At 38.0% G+C, this 15,000-nt stretch overlaps 1 protein-coding gene and 1 long non-coding RNA gene across 3 annotated transcripts in view; one reads left to right on the top strand and one right to left on the bottom strand.

Moving 5' to 3' along the window:
• LOC115215687 (leucine-rich repeat-containing protein 15-like) overlaps positions 1-15,000 on the top strand; it is a 92,276-nt gene that overhangs the window by 27,520 nt on the left and 49,756 nt on the right. The gene's annotated exons all lie outside the window — the stretch shown is intronic.
• The window catches only part of LOC118764915, a 15,199-nt gene continuing 8,397 nt past the window's right edge, over positions 8,199-15,000 (bottom strand). Inside the window, exon 3 of the long non-coding RNA XR_005000753.1 lies at positions 8,199-8,209. This is a non-coding gene — a long non-coding RNA (uncharacterized LOC118764915). The remainder of the gene's footprint in view (positions 8,210-15,000) is intronic.

The raw sequence follows: 15,000 nt of genomic DNA, 5'->3' as shown, positions 1-15,000 counted from the left end.
TCACCTGCGTTGTTTTTTTTGTACATTACAGCATTTCAAGTAAATTGAAATACTCTTTTTTAGTTAGAAAGAAAAGACTTCCATTCAACAACTCGCGACCATTGCGAATATAATAAACATCTTTGACTTCCTCCTGATAATATTATTCGTTATCAGTACAAAATTGATAGGTAAGATGAAAAATATTTCTGAGTCCACGTTTTGATTACTACAATACAAATGGAAAGAATTCTGGATGATATTTCGCCAATGTTCTTATCCTATATTATTATGCTGTTCAACAACTATGAACAAGTTATTAGATTAATAAAAATTATGGTCTTCTTTTTTTTTTGAATGAAAAAAATTATGATTTTATCGGTGTAATCGTAATTTCCAAAATCTAAAACGCGTCTCACAGAAAAATTTGCAACATTAAGAAAGTTTCGAGGAAACAAAGCCATGAAACTCTGAACTTTCGTTGCAGGTTTGTGTAAAGAGGGCGATGTATTTTCGTCGTTCTGGATATTGTCAGTTGATGTATAAAAAGTAAAAAGTCGACTGTAATATCCAGTGATAATGTTTAAGCTTCAGCCTTCACATCTGGGTTCGTAAATCTTTTTAATGTTCTCCCCATACCGTTTTTTTAAAATGCTTTTTTGGTTTTGATCGATCGTTTTCGGCTGTTTTCATTTATTTTCATTGCATTAGAAATCACTGTGACGCAGCAAAGCACCTTGGTCAATCTTTTTATGGTATTCTGTATTGTTCTTCCCACCGGGATGTCAACATGGCTTTTATCTCTCCAATAAACACCACACCAATTTAATAATATACATGAGTGGACGATGTATTCACTCGGTTACATTTCCTTCTATAATCAACCCTGGTAAAAACTGAATTTGTTCCGAGCCGAAAGAAGCATCACCATACATCTTGAATGATAACCAAAATTTTGGCTTATGGTATCTCTGACTCTGCACCTCAACCCCAGGGACTATGCCTTGTGGCATTAGTCACACAACACAACAGAAAACGACAGAATATTTCTTAGTGGAAACAATAAAGCATATAAAATGGCTTCACGATGGCCGTCTCCGCACGTAATCGAAAGCACTTTTGGAGAAACAACATGTGTGCGCATGTGCGTGCGCGATATATATATATATATGTACGTTATATATATATATATATATATATATATATATATATATATATATATATATATATATATATATATATATATATAACGTACACATAGGGCAGAGAGGTCTACAATCGACATGATCTTCTCACTCAGGCAGCTTCAAGAAAAGAGTCGAGAACAGAGACAGCCCCTATACGTGGCCTTCATCGACCTGGCTAAGGCGTTCGACTCAGTCAGCAGGGAGGGGCTGTTTGCGCTCCTGGGTAGGATAGGTTGCCCTCCCAGACTGCTGAAACTCATCACCTCCTTTCACGACGGTATGCAGGGAACAGTGCAGTTTGACGGATCGCCCTCGGAGTCGTTCCCCATCCAGAGTGGAGTGAAATAGGGTTGCGTTCTGGCGCCGACGCTCTTCGGAATTTTCTTCTCCCTTGTCCTGTCCTATGCCTTCAGAACGTCCGACGACAGAGTGTTCCTCCACACCAGGGCTGATGGTGGATTGTTCAATCTTGCGCGCCTCAGAGCTAAGACCAAAGTCCGTCAGGTGCTGATCAGAGAGATCCTCTTTGCTGACGATGCCGCCCTAACATCACACAACCAGCAGGGTCTCCAGAGGCTGGTCAGCTCCCTGGCGGATGCCTGCCAAGAGTTCGGCCTTACCATCGGCCTGAAAAAGACAGAGATCATGGGCCAGGACGTCGGAGGGGTCCCCAGCATCAGTGTCGGCGACCACATCTTGCAGGTGGTGAACGAGTTCACTTACCTGGGATCGACGGTCTCCAGCAGCCTGTCCCTCGAGCCGGAGCTGAACAGACGGATTGGGAAGGCTGCTGCTGCCATGGCTAAGCTCTCCAGGAGAGTGTGGGAAAACAACATGCTCACAATAACCACCAAGATCGCAGTGTACCGAGCCTGCGTGCTGAGCACCCTACTCTACGGCAGCGAGAGCTGGACAACATACACCCGGCAAGAATGCCGCCTCAGCGGCTTCCACATGCGGTGTCTTCGACGGATCCTTGGCATCTCCTGGAAGGACCGAGTACCAAACGGAGTCATCCTAGAACAGACTAATATGCCAAGCATGCATGCCCTCCTCGTGCGGAGACGACTGCGCTGGCTCGGACACGTCTGCCGCATGCAGGACGGTCGCATGCCTAAAGACATTCTGTACAGCGAACTCACCACGGGATCCCGACCCAAGGGACGTCCACAGCTACGATACAGGGATGTGTGCAAGCGCGACCTGAGGACTGCCAACATCTGTGTGGATATGTGGGAGGTAACAGCTGCTGACCGCTCTGCCTGGCGTCGGACAGTGAGGAAAGGCGTTTCCATGGCTGAGGAAAGGAGAGCACAGCTGTGGTCGGACAGGCGGGACAGGAGGAGGACAACTGCAGCAACACCCCACACGTACCTATCGATGTTCGTGTGCAGCAACTGTACCAGGGACTGCCACTCTAGAATTGGACTGTTCAGTCACAGCAGACGCTGCTCATCATCAAAGTAGGCCCCACCCTTGGCGCGACCCATTGTCTATCAAGACAGACGGGAAGAAGAAAATAACGTACATGTACACACATTGCTAGTTTATTCCTGTTTAAACATAGTGACAGCTTTATTAATTACACAGAATGTTGCATCCGTTGAAAACGAATGATGAAACCATTAATATATTTCTTAACTAGAGACTTCTAACTTTTTATTCAACAAAAATTATTTGTCTTTGATCTTAACCAAAAGAGCGAGATCAATAATTCGAAAATGTGAACGTGCATATCGGCCGTCGAAAGCGATGTATCACAGTGTTAGAAAGCATATAGATGCTTGTGCCATCGAGCATGATAGATTTTTTTCTTATTTGTAATATATTTTACTTGTCCATTGATCCAGTTATAAACATTTAATTAAAAATTATGAGACGATATTTACAAAAAAAAAAAGCAAAACAAAAAGCAATGGTTTCAAATTTTGCCACAAGGGTAGCAATTTAAATCGATTACATCGACTCCAGTGTTTAACTGGTATTTATTTTATTGACCCCGAAAGGTAAAGTCAATCTCGGTGGAATTTGAACTCAGAACGTAGCAATGGGTGAAATGCTGCTAAGTATTTCGTCCAACGCACTAACGGTTCTGCCAGCCCGGAGATATTGGAAATGGATCAATTGATGAAGAAAGAAATGACAAAACAATTTAAGTCGAAATTAAACGGACAGAATAAGATTGAAGTTATCAACACCTGGGCGGTTTCACGCGGGGGTATTCGCATGGACAGTAGACGAACTAAACAACTTAGACGGAAAGACAAGGAAGTTGCTGACAAGATATGGGATACTCCACCTAAAATGTGATGCAGACAGACTGTATGAAACAAACAAAAAAAGAGGAGGGACAGGACTGATTGGATGCGAACACAGCATTAGAGCAGAAGAAAACAACATATCATGGTATGTAAAACATGTCACAGAACTGCTATTATTAGAAGTAAGAAGGTCAGGCTTGAGTAGGATGAAAGATTGCAAAGATAAAGCACTGTACAAGAGATTGTAAACAAATGAAACTGAAAATAGGTGGGTAAAGAAAAGAATGCATGGACAATTTCATAGGGATGTTGATGACTGTGGATGACTAAAAGTGATTTAAAACTGGAAACGGAGGCTCTAATCAGTGATGCCCAAGAGCAAGCACTAAGAACCAATTACATCAAATATAGAATAGACAACACATCTGAAAGTGATAAGTGAAAAATGGTGAAACCATATGTGATATTACCATTCAATGTACGCCACTAGCCCAGAAAGAATATGAGTCGTCATGACAATGTAGCAAGGATTCTCCATTGGACACTTTGCAACAATTACGGACTTGACAGAGCAAAAAAGTGGTATGAACACAAACTCAAAGGCATCATCGAAAATGATAATGCAAAGATCTTATAGGATTTTATGATTCAGTGCGATCATGAGATAGAGAATAGGAAACCAGACATAGTATTAATTGAGAAAGAAAGCAAACGATGCTGGATCATAGATATAGCATGCCCAGCTGACAACTGATAAGGAAGGAAGAAAAGTCGATAGATATAACAGGTTAGCTTGGGAGGTTAATCAGTTGTGGTCACTGAAAAGGGTGGTAGTAGTACCAATAATTGTCAGAGCCCTGGGAACAGTGAATAAAAATCTTGAGAAGTACATGGAACGAATAGGAGCTAAAACAAGGGTGGAGCACTTGCAGAAAACAGTACTGCTTGGAACCACTTGAATACTACAGATGATGCTTGAAAAATAAGGGGAATTACCTTAGTTCACTGGTAGTGAACAGCTGATACCGTAATACATCTCCAGCATTAGAAGCTGTACGAAGACAATAATAATAAAATAAAAGATATAAAATCACGAAACTTTGAGATATTTACATGTAATTATTATTGTTCCACAAATTTATTTTTAACAATATTTGTAGAAAACTGAGTTCTGTGGCCAAGTGGTTAGAGTTTTGCATGCAAGTTCATGATTTCAATTTCTGGATTGGGCTGTGCGTGGTGTTCTTGAGCAAAATAGTTTGTTCCACATGGCTCTGCGATCGCTATGACATCTGATAATATGGTAGAAACAATGTCGATTTGATGAGGGGAATGAGGTAATGTACTGCACAAACATTTGATCACTATAAGCGCATCATCTGTGCAGGTTTTCTCAGCAAAATCTCACGGAATCCTCCTCATATGTCGTTTAAAACCAAGAGAGTCCATTACAAGACACATACACACACATACACACACACACACACACACACACATATATATATATACACACACACACATGCTGCAAGAACTGTGGAAGACACTTATTGTGGTGAATTGTGCTGAAGCCTGTCGATTTCACTAACCTAATCTACTGATGATAATAATGAGTCAAAAAGCTGGGCATATCAAGTGTTTAGGGATCATTAATTTTCATAACAATAACTGGTTTTCAAACGGTTATTATCTATGATTAAAGAAAACGGTCTCCACTGTGTGTGTGTGTGTTTGTAAAGCGATTTATGTATATTGGGTATGTATGTAGACTCAACTATTCGTGTGTATCACGTTCAGCAGGTAAAAGTGCAATGCGCAAGAGGTCTGGTTGTATTCAAAGGTAAAAATTAAGAAGGTAACTAAAACTGAAAACAATAAAATAAATGACTAAATGTTAGCCACGACAATAATAATTCCCATTTAAAAAAATGTCTTTATTTATAAAAGATTCTGCTCTGAAATTAATTTTCAGTGAATATGAACCTATTCGGTTTCTGACAGCAGAAACCCAAATATTGTTTTTCAACAACTATTCACAAAAGCACATTTCTCCTTTGTTGTCGCTAGACACCCAAATCCTAACAAAGAATAATTATGTAAGGAAGTAATGTCATCTTCCAACTGATATGTTGGCTTTTCACATTATTCTGTTGTTAGTCATTTTGTCTGTGTATCTTATTCACATTCTATCGTTAACAGTTATCTAATTCACATATTGTACAAAGATCATGATGTGTGTTACACTATTTAGTAAAGCTTTAATGGAATCAATTAACTCCATCCAAGAAGAAAAAATTACAAATGTTTCTAAACAGCTTACAAAGTAATGACATGGATATTTTGTTAAGGGTTGATTGGAATATACAGACTGACACACGAAAACAGCCTGGGTTTTCTAACATAGTATCAATACAGAAATAAATTTACACACACATAAAAGCAGCCAGCCTTTCATATGCAAGTGTCATTGTGTTATTTCGACCACTTGTCACTGCTGAACAAAGATGGCGCCCTCGTCGACTGTTTGCTAAATTATCCCCATGGCATTAGTTGATTGTGAGAGTAATTAAGTAAACATCTGTAGTCTTTTCTGCAAGATGACGAACTCAATAGTGGAAAGAATGGCGACTGTGGGAGTGTGTATGGGAACGGGTTCTGTTAAGCAAACGCATGAAATTTTTGAAGCCAAATTTTTCGGGAAAAGGATCACCGGCAAAGAGAGGGGTATAAAAGTTGGTTAAGAAGTGGCGCACTACATAGTCTGTGCACAGTGCCCCAAAACAAACACCATACAGTTCGAACGCCGGAAGTTCCTCAGGACATTCGCCAAAGGATTACTCAAAGTCCAAAGAGGTCTACATGTAAACTGGCCTAGCAGTCTCACATAAGCAGGAGGTCATGGCAGCAGGTGTTGAAAAGTCTAAAGTTGAAGCTATGTGGTTTCACGTGTGTACAGCAATTAAAAGTGAATAATTAAAAGAGCAAACGAGTAAATTACTGCATGTGGCTTCTGAATAGCTTTGCTAATGGTGAGCTACACTCATTCCAGCACTTGTAAATGTATTTCTATATTTACACTTTGCTACAGAACTCGGGCTGCTTTTTCGTGAGCCACCATGTAGTATTGTTTATTCTGCCATGGAAGCAAAACTTTTTCTGTTTGCTGTTGAACAGAGACAACCATTTACAAAAAATGACATCTTCGAATAGCTTGAATCTTTCTCTTCTCTGTGATCATCAATATGACTTAGGCAGAGTTATATCATCTGGAGACTTCCTCTCTTATGTCACTCACCAGTCAGTTTCCACTTTAGAGAAAGCAATCTTGTTGTCTTAGACTCAACAAAACCTTCGACCGTATCAGACATGCGGAACCCCTGTCAAAGCTTCCCATCTACTAGCTCCATCCATTTCATCTCTTGAATCGACAGCATCTTAGCAGGTGGCACAACTGTGGCATATGTTAATAGAGCTCTGTCTTGCCCACTCTCAGTCAACTCTGGTATTTTCCAGTATCCGGCTTTGTCCTTCTCTCCCTACTTTACATAATGCTCTACCTGCCACCACATCCAACAACGCCTACTTTTTATGCAGTATGATCCTTCATTTCCCCCCGACTTTTGCTACTCTTTCATCATCCACACAACTTAGAAACTATGCTTCAAACATACTTCAGTCTCATGAATGGAAATCTCGAGAGCAACTTTCAATGGGGCCATATCAATCTTGTCTTTTTAAACAGAAAAAAAAATCTCCAGTGCTACTCATATCAAGGAAACATTGAGTCAATCATACACACAATCCAACTTTGGGCCTTCTGTTTTGATAAACTTGAAAAATTGTTGATCTTGTGCGAAATTCTCTTTAAAGGAAATTCTTTAAAATTCTTTAAAGGAAGCAAAGCTTCAGAGAAATTTTCTTTGGAACCAAGTATTAAATAATTGTATTAAAATTGAGGACCCATAATCCAACGTAAAACTACAGGCTTAAGGTCAGTGCTAGGGATCAAATTTTGATTTATTCAGAATAACTATTAAATCATTGGGCAAAGATAAATATTAACTTCCTTGACTTAGTTCCCTTGTGAACCGAATAATGAGGCTACTCAATTCAGTCAATTATTAATTTAATATTTTATAATTAATGTCCATTATATCGAATGTTAATAACTAAAAATTGTTTTTAATTAGGTCTTTTATTAACTCTCTTCATCATGAGTTTGTATGATTTTAAACCAAATGTCGCTCCATTTACTCTGCACAAGTCACCACTAAGGTCTGTAATCTAGTCCCAACAATATGCTCCAACATATTGTTACAACTATATAAACATGTTACAACATTCTGCAAGACTTTCTAAAACTATATAAACATCTGTTTGTCCTTGCTTACCAATCAAACCTACATCTTCTATATTCTCTCTGCATGATATTCCTTCCTCTTGGCAACTGTGTTTTCACAGTGCAAGGTTTCAGTTGTGAAGCCAGTCTAGATAAACAAGCAATATTAGGTTTTCTCTAAATCCACAAAAGAGAACAAAGACAGGGGGCGGTGGCAGGGGAAGAACCCCACGGCTAACAGTTTCTAATTCTGTTACATTCTGTTTGCTATTAATTCTCGACACCCACTGGAACTGCGATTCTTTTTTTTAGCTAGGAATAAAACCTCTACTTTGTATTGGGACTGAAATGAGATGGTATGGCGTCCATATCTTTTTCAAGGGTATTACATGCACAGAAATATAAATAAAAAAAAAACTGACTTCAAATGGAAACCGAAACAATGTCTCAGACTCAGTTCACCAGTTTATCTCTTCAATCACACACACACACACCTGCCTTACAGCATATTGCTTTGCTTGTGTGTATGTGTGTGTGTGAGTGTGTGTATGTGTGTGTGTGAGTGTGTGTATGTGTGTATACACAAACAAACGCACGCTTATAAATAGAATGAGGGAGAGAGTGAGAAAGGAAAAATTTGTATATATATATATATATATATTATATATATATATATATATATATAAATATATATATGTATATATGTATATATATCATTTACACACACATAGACATATATGTATGTGCATATATATATATATATATATATATATATATATATATATATATATATATATATATATAATTTCGAAGGTAGTTTTTTGTATGTATTTAAATGCTTTCCGAAATAAGCATATACTTCATTTTAATGGCTCTGAGGAAGCTATAAGAAATTGCACCAGCACTCAGCTCTGAGTGCACTTCTCCTTGTAGCAGAAACAGCTGTAAACTAATGAAATTAGTTACGTAATTCTTGTTCCCTGTCATTATATATATATAAGCAAATCAATACAAAAACAACAAAAGTCACAGTGAGTATTGTTAGTGTTTATTGTTTATTATTATTATTATTATTATTATCATTATCATCATCATCATTATCATTATCATTATTATTATTATCACTCATAAGAAATTTCATGGACAGCCATTACAATGCCAACAACACGATTAACAACAACAGCAGCAGTGGTGGTGACAATGGTAGCAATAACAATAACAGCTACCACAATCGTAACACCGTAGGCGAACACACATACACAGAGGAATACAGGAACTGTACCATATTTTGGGGTCTTAGGACAGCAGCAGCACAATGGGGTGAAAGGATGGGGCAAAGGGAAGACCACACTACTGCTAAAAACTATGACACACATATAAGTATACACACACACATACACATGCATGCACACACACACACACACACACAAAGACACAAACGCAAGTACACATAAGGATACACATCTTAGAAGAACAGAATGGAGTAAGTGGAGTAAGAGCACATGCGAAAACAAAAAGTGTCACTGAAGAGGTCACAGATATGTGTCGAAAGATTTCCGGACAATGGACATGAGTTAAAATAATAAAATAAAAACAGTGATAAACAAGTGAAAAAAGATATATAGTGCGTGTGTTTACTTGGCAACACAGAAAAACAAAATGATCATCCTAAAATACACTAAGAAATGAAAAGGTTTCAACTGGAAATCTGAACTGTATCTCAAAGAGGATCTCTAAATTAATTTAGTTCCTCTTATTCTGCACCAGGATATTGATTTTTAAAAAATGCTTCATCACATTTTGTTTATCAGTGCATTACTGACACCATTGCTGTCACTTGTTGCTGGTTCTGTTCATTAACATCACCAGTTTTGAGCCAAAGAGGGATCTTATTTACGGTCACTCAACTTACTTGAAGTAGCTGTCAAATGTCACTATCCCTATCTTTAAAAGGAAGGAGATGTTTGATAATGTACTACAAGATATACGCTAAAAGATTATCTTGAGCCAAACAACAATAACAACAGCAACAACAACAACAACAACAACAGCAGCAGCAGCTGCAGGAACAACAACATCAAAAACTACAAACGCATTAATTTAGTATTGACTTTGTTGTTGCAGAGGCAAAACCATTGACGGCATACTTGCTCATGGGTCATAAGTTCAGTCCGAATCAGTGACAGAGTTCTATGTTTTGGGGTCCATCGGCCCTATTCGTTAAGCACTGAGAATAGATGTTGTTGTTTTTCCGAAAGAAATTAAAATATGGTAGACTAGAGTTGCACCGAGAAAGTGATTCTCTCATTTGTTTGGTGAAACAACGCAAAAACCAAAAACAAAAGACGAAAACACGCAGTTAATCACAGTCTGGGTCATTATAATTCATCTAAGAACTCACATGACTTGTTTTTATTTATAAAGGTCAATCGACCACAGAAAATACTGCAAGGCCATCAGGCGTGGTAGTGTAGGACAATGATTCACTTTTAGAGATGTCAACCTTATCTATTTTGCTTTCTTTATATAATTACTTACACAATAAAAACTGAGAGTGTTAAGTAACAAAGTTTTTTTTATCTCTTTCTTAAATTGTTCCGTCCTCTTAATTTTGGTATTTATATTAGCTTTATACAAGCAGCCCTTCTAATTAAGTACCCCTAAGAAACTGTAATACCATTTATGGATTAACACAAATAACTTTTGAAATCTATATTATACCTCTTAATTTAATATTAGTATATATTTAGCATGTCCTTTTAACAACAATTATTCTTTTAACCAATACCGGGTTTTAGTCTTGATTATAGTTAGCTAAATAAGTTAATTAACAATTTTTAACTCATAATACTATTATATACTATAATACTATAATACTATAATACTATAATACTATTATACATTTTCTATTAATATTTGTTATCGATGTTAATAAGGTATGGATATTTTATTATGGTTTACTCATGGAGTGGTTGGCGTTAGGAAGGGCATCCAGCTGTAGAAACAATGCCAGATCAGACTAGAGCCTGGTGCAGCCTCCTGGCTTTCCAGACCCCAGTCGAACCGTCCAACCCATGCTAGCATGGAAAACGGACGTTAAATGATGATGATGATGATGATGAGTGATAAATACCAGTTAAACCCAAGTGATCAATCTCCATAGAAACCATATAATAAGTTACTATTTAGATAAGTAATAAGTAAATAAATATTAAACTATTTCTTTGCAATTTTCTTTTCCTCCCTCTATTGTGGTAAAATTTGGTATCTACTCAAAATATTCAAAGAAGTTTTATCCTTTTGTTAAAATTTCATTCTTAATAATCTTCTTGATTACCCTAAATTTTAACTTTATACAATACAATAATATTATTTGACAGGATCTTTAGAAATTACTTGATTTATCTCTTTCTTAAATGGCTCTACCCTCCTGATCTTAGTATTTATAAGGGCCTTTAGAATAACCCTTCTAAACAAGTACCACTAAGAAGCTATAAATATCATGTAGGGAGTAACAATAATAACTTCTTAAACCAATAATATAAGCCTTAGTTTTTTAAAAAAAGATTAGTGTAAAATATGATTGTTCCATAACTTACATATTCCTCTAGCTGATACCAGACATCAGTCTTTTATTGATATTAGTTAAATAAGTAAATATATAATTTTTAGTCTAATATATTTTGAATTTTTATACTTTTTCTAAAAATCTTCTCTATTGGTGTTAATATGCTACATATTCTTTACCACAGTATTAGTAATTAAGCTATTTTCTTTTCTTTTCTATGGTGTTCTGCCCTACTTGATTATTTTATTTTATTTCTTTATTATTTTATAATTAGCCTTTATCTATTTATAAAATTAATCTAATTTTTGTATCTCTATAAATTCATACTTAGCTTATATAAAATTACACTGGTATATTCACTACTTATAAAAAACTGCTTAGATTATAATTTTATTAATATATAATTAGCATGTTCTTTTACTTCAATACTCCTTTATTAATACCAGTATATACCAATTAATCAATATTCCCAGATACCATCTGATGAGTTAGTATTTAAGTGTACAATATGTATAAATATTAAACTATTTCTGGAAAATTTCTTTTCCTCCCTCTATTGTGGTAAAAGTTTAGAATATACTCAAAAGTATTCATAAATTTCTATCTTTTTGTTATAATATTCTTCTTAATAATCCTCTGAATAACCCTAAACTTTAACTGTATAGCAACATTGTTTAAAATATTTAACTATAGTACTACATGATATGACTTCCTTTGTTTTGTTATGGTTTTGTTAGTGGGTGACCCCCTTAATTGACAGCTATTGTTTTAAGTTTTCCTTTATCAAACCTCATGATATTGCTTCTAATAAATCTTGATTTTTATGTCTATACCAACTATGATGACTCAGCCCTACCCCTAACAGATACTGGCCTCAGTTCTCTAATCTCTCTCTATATAAAACTGAGAATGTGTGTCTGTCTGTCTGTCTGTATGTTTCCCTAAAACTTGAGAACTACACAACCAATATCATTCAAATTTTATACATGCCTTACTTAGGGTCCATGTAGTTTCATGGGCAAAAAAAATGTTCAACTTCTTGCCTAGGGCGAGCCCATAGCAATATCATATCTTCTCCACTATTTCAGTATTACGTGTTAAAAGTGAAACAAAACCATTTCTCTATTTTGTGTCAGATACTTTCACTTTAACAATAAAAATTAGAGATAATAATAACAATTGAATTATATGTAGTAAGTAATAATTAAAATCAAACTAAAGTATAATATAATCGTAACATAACAAAAGTAAAAATAGCAATTGGTATAAAATTGCATCACTGACTTGAACTTGAATAAGTGGTTTCACATGAATGAGAATAAATTAAAAATAAAATTAGCGTGCAGAAATGGAATAGTCCAGATGGAGCTGTGTACATACCGTTTACCATGGCTTTTATATTAGATTATCTGCTAAATAGCTAGCATTAAGTATCTATATGAAGTTTGGCTGTATGTAATGTCTGTTTTCTCGAACAGCCGCTTCTACTGCTGTTTGAAATTCTGCTATCGGTACGTTGATTTGTTGTTGTTACTGTAAATTTTGTTACTCTTTGTTGTGAAAAACTTATTTGCTTTCGTTTGAAAGCTACGTGTTGAAATTCCCCCCTGCGGAGGAATTATTGTGTAGCTGTAAAGCAAACCTGTGCGAAAGGCTTGTTAAGCCAATTTTTGTGAAAGGCTTGTTTAAGCCAAAAGTTTTGCTTGTTGAAAGCCAACTTTGTGGAAATGGAAACTCCCATTCCATACTCACCTGTGTCAGGTGAAGAAAACTCACCGGCGGTATCGCCTAAAAAGAACGCAGCCCCAACGAAGAAATTTGCTGAAGTAGCAGGGAAGAAGGAGAGAAAACTAAATATCGAAAAGAGTAACCTGGAAAAATATATGTCAAACTTGAAGAAAGAAGGCACGGAAATCATAGTAATATCGAACGAGAACACAACCGAAGCAGTGAACAAAAGGAGAATTATTTACAAGTCGTATAGCGTTATAAAAAAAGATGATACAAAGAGTGGAGGAAAAGAAAATTGAAAAATGTTTGAAACAAATATGGTCGGAGATAACGTACATAAACCGAGGCAAAAGATTTGGAACAGTGGAGGTGAGATTTAGAACGGGGCGAGACGCGGAGAGCTGTGAAGGGCCGATCACGCCTGGGGATGTGGCTGAGGCTATGGCGGACTTCAGCGCAGGTAAGGCGCCAGGACTGGATGGTCTACCCTATGAGTTATGTAAGAGTATGCCAGACTTGTTCGGACACCTACTGGCGGAGGTCTACGCGAACTGGCAGCAGAACGGGTTTATTCCCAGATCTGTGCGCGGGGGAGTAGTGACGCTTGTCAGAAAGGACACGGACAAGGGGGATTGTATTGATAATTTTCGGCCCATCACTCTGCTAAACACAGAGTTGAAGATTTTGGCCAAAGTGTTATCGAAAAGATTGGCGCGTGTCGCGGACGGTCTGATCGGGGAGGCACAGACATGTGCTATTCTCGGCAGAACAATTCAGGATAATCTCCATCTTATGCGGTACACTTTAGAGGGGTTTAATAGTGATTCTGGCAAGGGTGGGGCACTGGTCCATTTAGACCAATCTAAGGCTTTTGATAGGGTTGACCATCGCTTCGCTACCTGGTGTCCATTCTGGCACAGTTCAGCCTGGGTCTTGGCTTCCTCAGGTGGATCATTCAGATTTACGACAACATCGACTCGGTAGTTCGGGTGAACGACGTTCAGCATCAAACGCTCGGTTCGTCAAGGGTGTCCGTTCTCCCCGTGATTGCTCTTGAGCCATTACTGCGAAAATTGAGCGGCATCCCGAGACAGTCAGCTTACGCGGATGACATCACCGTCATCGTAACCGATGATGGATCACCTACAGAGGGTAGGCAAGGCCATAGAGGTTTACGAGACGGTAGCAGGAGCAAAAGTTAATCGTGAAAAGTCAGTCGGCTTGCAGCTCGGCACCTGGATGCCTCCTGACAGCGTCGTGGGACGTTGGACTGAGGGTCCGATTAAGTTGTTAGGGGTTTGGTTTGGACCAGACCTCCAAATAGAGAAGAACTGGGCCGAGGTATCGAGCAGAGTGGCTGCAGTAGTCAAGACCTGGTCTTGGCGGTGGCTATCCCTGAAAGGAAGGGCGGAGGTAGCCAATGTGTTTATCGCATCGGTCATCACCTACCGCCTATCTGTCGTTCCTTGCCCTGATTCGTGGTTGATCAAGCTGGAAAGACAGCTCTTTCACTCTTTGTGGAGGGGCTCGAAACCGCTTGTGAAACGCTCTACTTGCTGTCAACAACCATTAAAGGGTGGGCTAGGGATGCCTTGGCTGTTGATGCGCAGACATGCGCTGAGGTTGAGGCATCTGTGGCTCTACCTGGATGGTGAACGGGTGTGGTCTCCATTGGCAAAACTGATGTTTCCCAAGTTTACTAGTTTCGGTGGATGGGAAACCTAGTTGAATCGAAGATCAAAACCGGGCACATGGTTTACGGAGTGTCGCAAGGTTCTCCTGCTATTCCGTCGCTCGGGCAACGTCTGTGGTGGGGGTTCCACCACCTTCTTTTATAGAGGGCTGGTAGAGGCGGAATGTGACGATACTTTAGGGGAAACCCTAGGTCTCGATGATAATCAGCTGGCCAGTCTGTTCCGACGTACATTCGGGCCGAAG

This window comes from Octopus sinensis, linkage group LG9 (assembly GCF_006345805.1).
Source record: "Octopus sinensis linkage group LG9, ASM634580v1, whole genome shotgun sequence".
Taxonomy (NCBI): domain Eukaryota; kingdom Metazoa; phylum Mollusca; class Cephalopoda; order Octopoda; family Octopodidae; genus Octopus; species Octopus sinensis.
Note: the sequence above shows the minus strand (reverse complement) of the source record. Positions and strands in the feature narration are given on the sequence as shown.